We start from the raw sequence: 12,177 nt of genomic DNA, 5'->3' as shown, positions 1-12,177 counted from the left end.
TTAGAAAAATAGCCAATGGCTGGTCTTCCTAAGTTATGTCATGCTATGGTCTATAAGTCAATTATGCCACATGAGAATTGGAATACTATAAAGTAGAGTTGTTGCACAATTAAGATATGAATAGAAGAAATCAACATCTATACCATAAAGAACAATCTAACAGACTCTTATTTAGGAATTAAATTTATATTACAAAGTCAAATTACATTTAGTTACTTCAATTCGGTGGTGGTGGTGAAGATAATCTCATCTCTTAGAAAATACTAGAATACTAAATATGCTGTGCTTCACCTGTGCAGAGTACACATAATGTATATAATGTAAAATTATTTATATGTGGATTTTTTTCTTCACCTAAGTGGTGGTGATGAGGCCTAAGCTTGAGAGTTGCTAAGTTCCCTAAAATCCCTTGGAATTCAATACATATTGCTGTAGATCCTCTAAGTGGCATCAAAATGTATACTAATCCTGATAAAGCTAAGCAGCCCCTAAGCAATAAACTCTTCTGCAAGAATAATGCCATATTCCATAGTTGATCATTTTGAGCATGGGAACTGTTTGATACACTTTCTTTTCAAAACTTAAAAATGAGTGTTTTCTACATGGGATCATTCTAATGTGAGTTTTAAAACTGAACTGTGGTAAAAAGCAAAGGACATAGCAAACTTGTTCCCTTCCTCTCCAACTACTCTTTGCCTATAGTTCAAGGAAAATGTCTATTACTATTCAGAAATTTAAGAGTAAATAAAGCTGCTGGGTACAAGCTCACTTAACATCCTGTAACTGCAGCATTTTGTTCTATAGAATGTACAGTGCAATTCCCTGGTTTCCAAAAAGCACTTGTTTCAGTATTATTTTGGCCACATCCCCATCAGTGCCTTCTGCATTCTCCCCCCTCTAAGCCCTAATCATCCCCAGTCACAGTATTCACCATTAAATTCCCACCATGTGGAAGACTGGAGAGAACTCCTTTGAGACCAACACTTAGCCATTATTGGACCAGCATGAAGCCCTTCCACCCCCACTGGGGGCAGAGTGTGCTCCAGGTACTAAGGAGCATTCACAGACCCTGCTGCTGTCTTCATCTTCAGCTATCAGTCACACCAAGCAAGTTACCTAAAGGCAAACAGAGTAATGGAAATAGGCAACTTGAGTGTTGCTTTTTCCTCTCCGGTGGTTCAAACAATTAGTGAATTTCAATGCTTTTAAAACTGAAAGATTGATGGACATCATTGACTGGTAGCTGCCAGGAAGACTAGATCCTGCACAGCCCTGAAACAGTGCTTCACAGCTGCAAGCAAGTGAGGTTTATTTTATCCTATGCTTACTTGAGGCTAAATTTCTGGTAGAGAAAAGTCAAACTAGCACAACCAACTTCTCTGTAATCTGTCCCCTGACTTCACTATGGGTGGATCATTCTGGATCTGTTCCTGTTCCTGTTCCCTTTAAATCAATGGGAGTTTTGACATTGACTTCAAATGGTAGCATGATTGGACCCTCTGTTTCTACCTTAAATTAGGTAGACTTAGTGTTTAAAGTGTGGAGGACAGAAAACTGAACAAGTATGTTTACTTAAAGCCATGCAAACTGTGAGGACAAAGTGCATGCTGTTCTGTAATGCTTTATACAAATACTTCAACCTGTCCTAGTGTGAGTCAACATTTCATTGTAGTTAAACTTTTCCTTTATTGCATTTTGGCAGAAGAAAAGTACACAACAAAGTGCAGAGAGCAGTCCTATTCCAAATACATGTAATAAAGTGGATATCCACAGTAAAGTGGATGTCACACATGCAAGCATAGAGTTCTAACTTGGTTACAAGGCAAGTATCTTTCTCTATGTTTATACTTAAAGGGCCTATTTCTGATCCTACAGCAGTTGAGGGGATGAGTGTGAAATTGTAACAAACATTGCTATCTGAGGTTTATTGATCACTATGCTGCACCAAACATCCCTCAGTCTATCTGCAACATACAAGAAAAAAGACGTACTCAATAGAATTAACAAATAGCCAATTATGAGAGTTCTATGGAACCATAAATGAAATGTTTCAGTATATGCAGCTAGTAATACAAGTACAGCCAGTGTCTATTATTTCTAAGAGGGAAAGATGGATTATAGAATATTGCTACCATCTAGCCAACATATACTGTGTCACAGGGTCTGAAGAAAATTTGGTATATATAATAGATCTATAAAAAGCCTATAGTCTATTGCTAAAACTGCAAAGTGTAGCATACTTCCATAGTCTGTTTAACCCAATTTTATCCTCCACAACCACTGTACAGCCTGTGGGCCAATTCAGGTATTGACTTTTGATGCTTGGTAACCACCAGTCAATTATTTTCCAGGGTTCTGTCTAATAGATGGCTTGCCCTATTCATAGCTCCAATAAATGTAGCTTTTGTTTCCATTTAAGATCCTGAGTTTAGCTGGCAGTCTATAGTCAGCCTGTGAAACTTGCTATTACAGGCTGTTCTGCATGGACATTAAAGATTTCAGGAAACACTTTATAAGAGTTGAGGTTTGCCTTGATATCCTTAGTCAAAGCCACCTCCCCTTTGCAGTGTGCCTTGGCCGAATTTCCCACAGCAGGGATGCAGCAGACCCTTGTTCTAAAACACCAGGTAATAGCCACTGCCTCACTGTGCAAGTGAGCTGAGGTTAGAAAATAATGCATGATATAAAGGTCCTCATATGTAGGACCTTTAATGTAGGTCAAGCCACTTCAGAGATTTTATCTTGAGCCCAAGGAATCAGAATGATATCTTCTGACTAATGTCCTTATGTATACTTTTCATGGGAAACCTGCAAACATTCTCTAAATAAATGGGATCTGCCTCATTATTGCTTAGCATGAGGGCATACCTTTGTTAGCAGAGACACAAACATCATTGTCCTACATCTATTGACTGACCTTCAGAAAGTATTTCACAATATGCTTTGCTTTTAAGTGCCATAAATATCATTGCAGAGGACCTTAGACTATGTATGTTATATGTCTACATACACAATATTTTAAGGTATCCTCTAGAGATGCTTCAGGCACGGTACATCTTTGGTCTTAAGGAGATTATAAGTGTCCCTTTAACATACAAAAATAATACTTAGATTGTCACCCTCTTATTACTGGCAGTTCATTTCCTGAAGCTGGCCATGCTAGACATAAGCAGTGACTGAAAAAGGCAGGCAGAAGCAGGAAGGGGGCAATTTGCCAATGTTAGAAATATTTGTTCAGCTGTTCCTGTAGTGAGGCCAGTCAAAGTTACTGATTATAGTACAGAATGCCCTGCACTCCAGTTATCCACTGAGGGGTAAAGTGGGGAAAAAAACAAAACACTAAAATACAGAAATCATTGTTATGGTATAACTTTGACTAAAGATTCAAAGGGAGAAAACTGAGCAAATCCATACTGAGAAAATTGTTTTTAATTCACTGTGTATGCATGTTTTGTTTTATATATTAATATAAAAAAAATATATAGTGTGACCAAAAAAAAATAGGGGTCAAGTCAGCAGTAACTCTGCATTACCAGATGTAAACCTCCACTGCTAGAGCGTTGGAGGAGCTAGCAACATGGTCCACATGGCACCTAATTTCAGGTTGATTTGGGGAGGGAGCTAAATTAACGGAGCTTGGCAGAAGCCCTGTGGAAATCTTAGGATGCACCACAAATCTGGGCATCAGCGGGTTGAGAGGATGGAACCAAATGCTAGTTCTGTGAGGAATGGGAAACATCCCATATTCGTTATTAGGACAACCAGGAGGATCTCTGAGTGGAAACCCATTAAAAAAAATCATGCTTGGAGTAGCATATGCCTAGGACTCGAACTTAGACATACATAAGAACATAAGAATGGCCCTACTGGGTCAGAGGTCCATCTAGCCCAGTATCCTGTCTTCTGACAGTGGCCAGTGCCAGGTACCCCAGAGGGAATGAACAGAACAGGTAATCATCAAGTAATCCATCCCCTGTCGCCCGTTCCCAGCTTCTGGCATACAGAGGCTAGGGACACCATTCCTTCCCATCCTGCCTAATAGCTATTGATGGACCTATCTTCCACGAATCTATCTAGTTCTTTTTTGAACCCTGTTACGGTCTTGGCCTTCACAACATCCTCCAGCAAGGAGTTCCACAGGTTGACTGTGCGTTGTGTGAAGAAATACTTCCTTTTATTTGTTTTAAACCTGCTGCCTATTAATTTCATTTGGTGACCCCTAGTTCTTGTGTTATGAACAGTAGTAAACAACACTTCCTTATCTACTTTCTCTACTCCAGTCATGATTTTATAGACCTCAATCATATCTCCCTTTAGCCGTCTCTTTTCCAAGCTGAAAAGTCCCAGTCTTATTAATCTCTCCCCATAAAGAAGCTGTTCCATACCCCTAATTATTTTTGTTTCCCTTTTCTGAACCTTTTCCAATTCCAATATATCTTTTTTGAGATGGGGCGACCACATCTGCACACACTATTCACGATGTGGGCGTACCAAGAATTTATATAGAGGCAACATGATATTTTCTGTCCTATTATCTATCCCTTTCTTAATTATTCCCAGCGTTCTGTTCGCTTTTTTGACTGCCGCTGCACATTGAGTGGATGTTTTCAGAGAACTATCCACAATGTCTCCAAAATCTCTTTCTTGAGTGGTAACAGCTAATTTAGACCCCATCATTTTATATGTATAGTTGGGATTATGCTTTCCAATGTGCATTACTTTGTATTTATCAACATTAATTTTCCTCTGCCTCTTACTATGTTTTTTAATTTTGTTGCCCAGTCACCAAGTTTTGAGAGATCCTTTTGTAGCTCTTCACAGTCTGCCTGGGTCTTAACGATCTTTAGTAATTTTGTAACATCTGAAAATTTTGCCACCTCACTGTTTACCCCTTTTTCCAGATCATTTATGAATATGTTGAACAGGACTGGTCCCAGAACAGACCCCTGGGGGACACCACTATTTACCTCTCTGCATTCTGAAAACTGATCATTTATACCTACCCTTTGTTTCCTATCTTTTAACCAGTTACCAGTCCATGAGAGCACCTTCCCTCTTATCCTGTGGAAGCTTACTTTGCGTAAGAGCCTTTGGTGAAGGACCTTGTGAAAGGCTTTCTGAAAATCTAAGTACACTATATCCACTGGATCCCTTGGTCCATATGCTTGTTGACCCCCTCAAAGAATTCTAGTATATTGGTGAGGCATGATTTCCCTTTACTAAAACCATGTTGACTCTTCCTCAACAAATTATGTTCATCAACATGTCTGACAATATTGTTCTTTATTATAGTTTCAACCAGTTTGCCCAGTACTGAAGTCAGTACCTCCTCTAATGATACCTCAATCTGGGACAGTTCCTCAGATCTGTCACCTAAAAAGAACGGCTCAGTGTGGCGGTTTAATGATGAGACAGAACACAGCTTTATCCAAGCAAGCAGGCTGGTCAGCTGAAAATGGGCTGCTGCCCCCCCAGCTTTCAACCTTCTCCTTTTATTATATTCCTCCCCCTTATGCATTACATACTTCTACTGCAAAAAGATACAACAAAGGAATGCATGACGTTGATTAATATTCTTACTTACTAACTTTTATCTACTACAATCCTGGTTCTCAGACCTTGAGCCCAGGCTAAGAAAGCTTCCCACGATCACCGTCTTATAATCAACTTTTCATGGTTCATATCTAGTTCTTGTCCTTGGATAGAAGTAATGTGTGCATTGCCTCTACAAAACAGCCAGAGTGTGCTCTGACTGTTTCCAGGTAGAATAACTAAACATGAACCCTTCAGCTCAGGTTTGGGAATCTCCCTCACATCCTCAGCCGTGAAGACCGATGCAAAGAATTCATTTAGTTTCTCTGCAATGGCCTTATCGTCCTTGAGTGCTCCTTTAGCACCTGGATCATCTAGTGGCCCCACTGGTTGTTTAGCAGGCTTCCTGCTTCAGAGGTACTTAAAAAAACGCTATTACTTTTGACTCTTTGGCTAACTGTTCCTCAAATTCTTTTTTGTCCTTCCTAATCGTATTTTTACACTTCATTTGCCAGTGTTTACGCTCCTTACTTTTTTCCTCACTAGGATTTAACTTCCACTTTTTAAAGGATGCCTTTTTGCCTCTTACTGCTTCTTTTACTTTGTTGTTTAGCCACGGTGGCTCCTTTTCGGTTCTCTTACTATGTTTTTTAATTTGGGGTATACACTTAAGTTGAGCCTCTATCATGGTGTCTTAAAAAGTTTCCACACAGTTTGCAGGGATTTCACATTTGGCACTGTACCCTTTAATTTCTGTTTAACTAACCTCCTCATTTTGTGTAGTTCCCCTTTCTGAAATTAAATGCTACAATGTTGGGCTGCTGTGGTGTTTTTCCTGCCACAGGGATATGAAATTTAATTATATTATGGTCACTATTACCAAGCAGTCCAGCTATATTCACCTCTTGGACCAGATCCTGTGCTCCACTTAGGACTAAATCAAGAATTGCCTCGCTTCTGGTGGGTTTCAGGACCAGCTGCTCCAAGCAGCAGTCATTTAAGGTGTCTACAAACTTTATCTCTGCATCCCGTCCTGAGGTGACATGTACCCAGTAATGCCTAAGGGCTCCTTTCAGGGGAAGAGATATGTAGTTCTTTTGTACACAGACCCTCTAGAAGTTTTGCAACAAGCTTTCTTGCCCATTTGAAATATCTAACAAATGCATCTGTGTCATGAAGCTATTTTTTTAAACCATAACTTTTCTCTTCACTCCGTGCAAGGCATTAATATGATAATTTATAAGCTATAAATGACCTTGTGCAAAAACAGCAGTTATTTTGTACATACAGAGTTTATGGAACTCTGTGCTGGACTAGTTATAGCATTTTTATTATCAATTATTTCCAGTAATACCTGGAAGCCCCAACTGAAATGAGAACCATATTGTGTTAAGTGCTATTTATACACATAATAAGAGACAGCCCCTACCCCAAAGAACGTAAAGTATCCCCTTAACTACATGAACAAAAACCCAGGATGAGTTGCTGTGACAGTCTGTATCCTTAAGCTCACCCTTTTTGAAAAACTATAATGGATTTTTTATACAAGTATGCCTTGTGAGGGATCCTTTGAAAACTCATAATTTGCTGATAATTATTGTCCTGGTAAAATATGTGTGGCAACATTGTATGCAAAGTTATAAAATTTTACTGTATAACATTACTGAGACATGTTCAAAGTTTAAAAAAAAAAAGCAGGCACAAACCAGTTCCTTAGACAAAAGGCAAACTCATGAGACAAAAGGCAAACTCATGCCTCAGCCAAGTATCAACAAAATCAAATGGACTATCATCTGGTTAAGCAGCCATTCTTTGATAGGAAAAAGGATGTGAGCGAGAAATTTGGCAACTTCTTGGCAAACTTCTTGGCAAAAATCAGCTGGAGGTTCCCGTCTCCCAAGACTTTCTGTCTCCTGAACCCCAGCTGGAAAGGATTCTCAAAGAATAGGAAAAGGATCAAAATGAGGAACAGAGGCCCCAAATCATCTTTTCCTTCATGTCTACTCACGGCACCGACAACAGTTGAAGGACAAAAAAAGCATCATTGGACTGGTAAGAGATGCTGGCTGAAAGGATTACAGAGCGTGTGGTGAGAGAAACTTTTGCTTTGAAATCACTTAGCTTGTTAAGTTAGGTGTTAGTTTGTGGTTAACCTTTTATTTCTTTGTAACCAATTCTGATTTTTATGCTTCATTACTTGTAATCACTTAAAATCTATCTTTCTCTTAATAAACTTGTTTTATTGTTTTATCTAAACCAGTGTGTGTTTGGATTGAAGTGTTTGGAAAACTCCATTTGAGATAAGATCTGTGCATATCATTTTCTATTAATGAAATGACAGACTTCATATAAGATCTTGTTGTCCAGGAGGGCGCTGGGCAGTACAAGACAGACATTTCTGGGGGGAAAGTCTGGGACTGGGAGTCTGCTAGTATTACCCTGCAATGTAATTCATGAGTGGCTGGCTAGAGCACTCATGCATATAGCTGGGAGTGATTTACATGCTGGAGGCTGTGTGTAAGCAGGCCGAGGCGTGGTTACTCTCACAGTGAAGCAGTGTAAAAGGCACCCCAGGTGAGAACTGAGGGGACACAGCTGTCCCTCAGATTGTACCCTGGGGAATGCCACAGTTGTCATTTACCCTCCTCTTGCCCTTTGTTGAAAAAAATGCTTACACATGACTGTGCGAGGTAAAGTGTCTGTTCACAAGAAGAACTGGCCATTTTATTAAGGCATAGCTGACAAATATGAAATATGAATTTAGCTTTACAGTTTATATATTACTGTAAGTACAAGTGCAAGTCCCATGTTTTTCCAAGAAATCCCTTTTGTTAAGGCAAAGGCAAAGTGATGCTGTATCGGTCTTATATCTGATCGTAGCTACAGTACTGACACTTGAAAGCAGAACAAAGGCAGACTTGAAATTCACATGCCCATGGGGCTTGGGGTAGGAGCCTGACAATAGAATCATATGTCTATTTATGCAGTGGTAAAGGTTTTTCCTTTTTCTTTTCCAAAACCTCAAATGTTTGTATTAGTGAGAGTACACTGGTGAATAGCACCAACCTCACAGCACTGGACCCTGAAGTCCTCTATATTTCTACAGAATAGCTCCAGATAAAACATTTGATAACCTTTAGTTCTGTCCTTCGACTCAGTGTTACCAGGCTCAGGTCCAGCCAAAAGAAAAGAAAGGGATATTGTTCTTGTGCTGGATTTCTTTCCTTGGATGTGATGTTTTGTGAGCTTGTGGGGCTACAGTCATCCTGGATATAAGTATTGTGAAATCAGTGGAAGAATTTGGCCAGTGATGTCTGCCCTTTGGATCTACAAGAAAGAGCAGCCAGCCCAAACAAGAAGATGGAGTTTAATTGTAGAAACAAATGGAAGGGTCCCTAATTGTCCAGGCTGTGTCTGTCAGGCAGTGGCTACTCCAGCGAGGACAAATAGAACAAGAAGGAGTAGGCAGAAGAGACAAAGGCCAACATCTGGGTGGTCAACAAAAACATATGTGTGCTGTACTTTACACTGATTCTGCATCCCTTTCTCTCATGGTGTCTAATGTCCAGTTGATGTTTCCCCATTCAACCACAGAGGTTATGTTTCAGAGCCACAGAGGGGGGAAGCAGTAGAAGATTATGCTAATTGTAAATCCCCTAGGTCTGAGGGAAGATATTGCAATAGATACCAGCTTTCTCCCAACCAGAATCCTCCAGGCCAACAGAGCCCCAAACTCATGAAGGTAGCTTCTATGTAGTCAGGATGGATGATGCCATTAAGGATTAGCCACTCCAACCTCTGACAAAAAGTGCTCCTTATTTGTAAGTTTCCTAAACATCTCCTATCCCGTGTGAGATTTTTATGCATTGTCCATTTTAATCCTTTGTCAGCTTTATTTTATGGTGATTCCCATTGTGTTCTCCAATATGTGGGAATGGGGGGGCAGCTGCTTGTGTCTAGAAGGAGCATTGTTGCCATAGCCCCAGGGAGTTGGGAGGAGGCATTGCTCCCCCATGGAAATTCACTAGCCCTTTATGGATGACATCAGTGGGTTTGGTGGACTAATCCTTCGGGTGCAAACGTGAACTATTTCCTCCACCCACCCACCCCAACAAAATGATCCCATGTCAACCGCATGAGCTGAAACTTTCAGTTTCCTGGAGTTGTGTGTATGTGGCTTTAATGTGGAGGCGATTATTGACCCTGTGTGCATCCCTTTCATTATAAAAATTCTAATACAATGAACTTTGAAAAGCATGAAAAGCAACTATTTTTAGAAATCATTGATGTAGATGCTATATACACTAAAGAAACAGATTTCTTGGTGACCTTTTTGGTCTTTTGTCTTCAGTGTGAGACATAAATTCATTAAACAGCTTTTACATTTCTAATCCTCTTGGTAAAAGAGTTTAAAAAAGGACAATCCTATGTTATCCTGGCTGCTATAATAATGGCTGAGTATATATTTAATTTTTTTAAATGTTGCCAAGAATGCACAAGAATACAAAGAAAAGTTTGTATGTCATGTACTTTTAAAAAATAAAACAGATGTGAACAATTCATTTGGCTACACTGTATTATAGAACTGGCTTTGGTTTCCACAATACACTTGCACATGACCAGCTTTGCTTAAGTGTTTGAAGGACATTGTTAAAAGAGGAAAAAGTTGTTATGCAAGTCAGGAAGTGCTACAATGTATTATTGGCTGTAGCTAGAAGTGACTCAGCAATTCTCATTTTACAAGATCCAGCTAACTGATTATTACAACAAGCTTGGTTATCAGGGCTGGTTCTAGGCACCAGCTGAGGAAGCTGGTGCCTGGGGTGTCAAATCAGAAGGGGCGGCACTGTGGCCATTCTTGGGGTGGCACTCCTCCCTCGGCGGCCCTTCGGCGGCACCACTTTGGTTTATTTTTTCTTCTTTGGCTTTTTTTTTTTTTTTTTTTTTTGCTTCACTGCTTGGGGTGGCCAACAAGGTAGAGCCGGCCCTGTTGTTTATCACCACAAAAATGGTATGAGGAAGATGAACACAGCTGGCAAGTCTGTCATTTATAAAAAAATGTGCATTTTTAAAAAGCTGATGCTAAGATTATGAAGCTGAAAAGCAAACTGCCTGGTAGCTACAGTCACAGTAAATACTCCCTAAATGAAAGTTTATATTCAGGCTACAGCACATATATATTCTGTTCAGGTTCTTATCCTGCCCTCATCACTGTAAATCAGCTAAATAAATAACCTGACAACTAAAAAGCTACATGCATGGTAACTGTTTGGATAGCTTCCTTTAACTTCTCAATCTATGAAGTCTGTGCTTGTGTCTTGGCAAAAATTTTAAAGGAATATCTATTCAAGTAAACAGAACGCCACGTTGTGTCTTATCTGTAGCGAACACCACTGTATCCTGATGTGTCCTCTGTCACTGGACGAGTATGAAGAAATGACATGGGAGGACACATCTGGGCTCACAGTAGAATGAGGAAAGCATAGAAACTTGTGTAATGATGCAGTGCCAAGCTGAACTATGGTAGTGTACAAGTGGCATTCCTTAGGGGTGAATTAAAAGCCAGAATCATGGGATCTGGGCTTCGTGGTCTGAGGACACCTAATACAGCAGTGAGGCACTGAAAAACCAAGAGTCTGTCTGGGGTTGGACAGCAAGATCAGGGAATCCAGGAATCAGTAATGGGAGAAGTTGGGGGAATAACCTGAAAGAAGAGGGCTAAGAGGAAAAATCCACTAAGGAGTTTTGGGACAAAGAGCTAAATACGGAACCTGGGGAGTATATAAAAGCCAGGTTGTGGGAAGAAGTGCTAAAGTGTCCACCTGAATGGGGTCAAGGAGCTGGGGGTAAACCCAAGTGCAGAACTCTAGTAAGTGCAATTCCACAATGGAAAAAGGATGGAGATAGGGATTTAGAGTGGTACAAAGCAGCTGCAACTTCCTCTACCTTGAAGGCCTACAGGAGGCAAGTGCTACCCAAACAGTGGACAACACTGGCTGGGTAAGAGGCCAATACAGCTGGGGAATATGCTGATTCAGCACATCGCTTAAGCAAATTCCACATCAGACTCTAATTATAATTTCAAGCTGCCCTTCACTGGTGAAAAAGTTTACTAGTATTACTCTCTGCTCTCTCACAGAATGAACCCCCATCCTCTGGGGCAGAAGGAGCCAGGCTGGCCACACTTTTCAACTTGTGCTTTGATGAATCTAACTTTCAAAAATAGATTTTACCTGGAAGAAAAGTGACACTGACTGTATGTGAAACTATATGTAAAATTCATACAACAGTGATGCCGGACACCTACAAATGGTTCTCACTGCAGGTACCCTTCCTACCCCCAAGTAATGTAAAGTGCTTAAGAAAGTTGTAAAGGTGTGGGTCATCTCTGCCCACCCATTTGTGGCCAGGTGTGGTATTTCAGGTGAGCCCCACCTTACTTTTCCCTGACTGGGCACAATAATATCACTTTAACAGATCCAGCCAAGGAGAAGTCAGCACAAACTGACCAAATAGCATGTCCCCTTTAATAAGATTTCAGGAAAAGTGCAATTACAACAAACAGTTGGTGAGGTCCTCACTTCAGGACCCTGGTTCTGGATCCAGAAAGAGATCATCATCTCTTGTCATCTAGATGGCTTGTTG

The sequence above is a fragment of the Natator depressus genome, chromosome 11, assembly GCF_965152275.1.
Source record: "Natator depressus isolate rNatDep1 chromosome 11, rNatDep2.hap1, whole genome shotgun sequence".
Lineage (NCBI taxonomy): Eukaryota > Metazoa > Chordata > Testudines > Cheloniidae > Natator > Natator depressus.
This window is presented reverse-complemented; position numbering follows the sequence as displayed.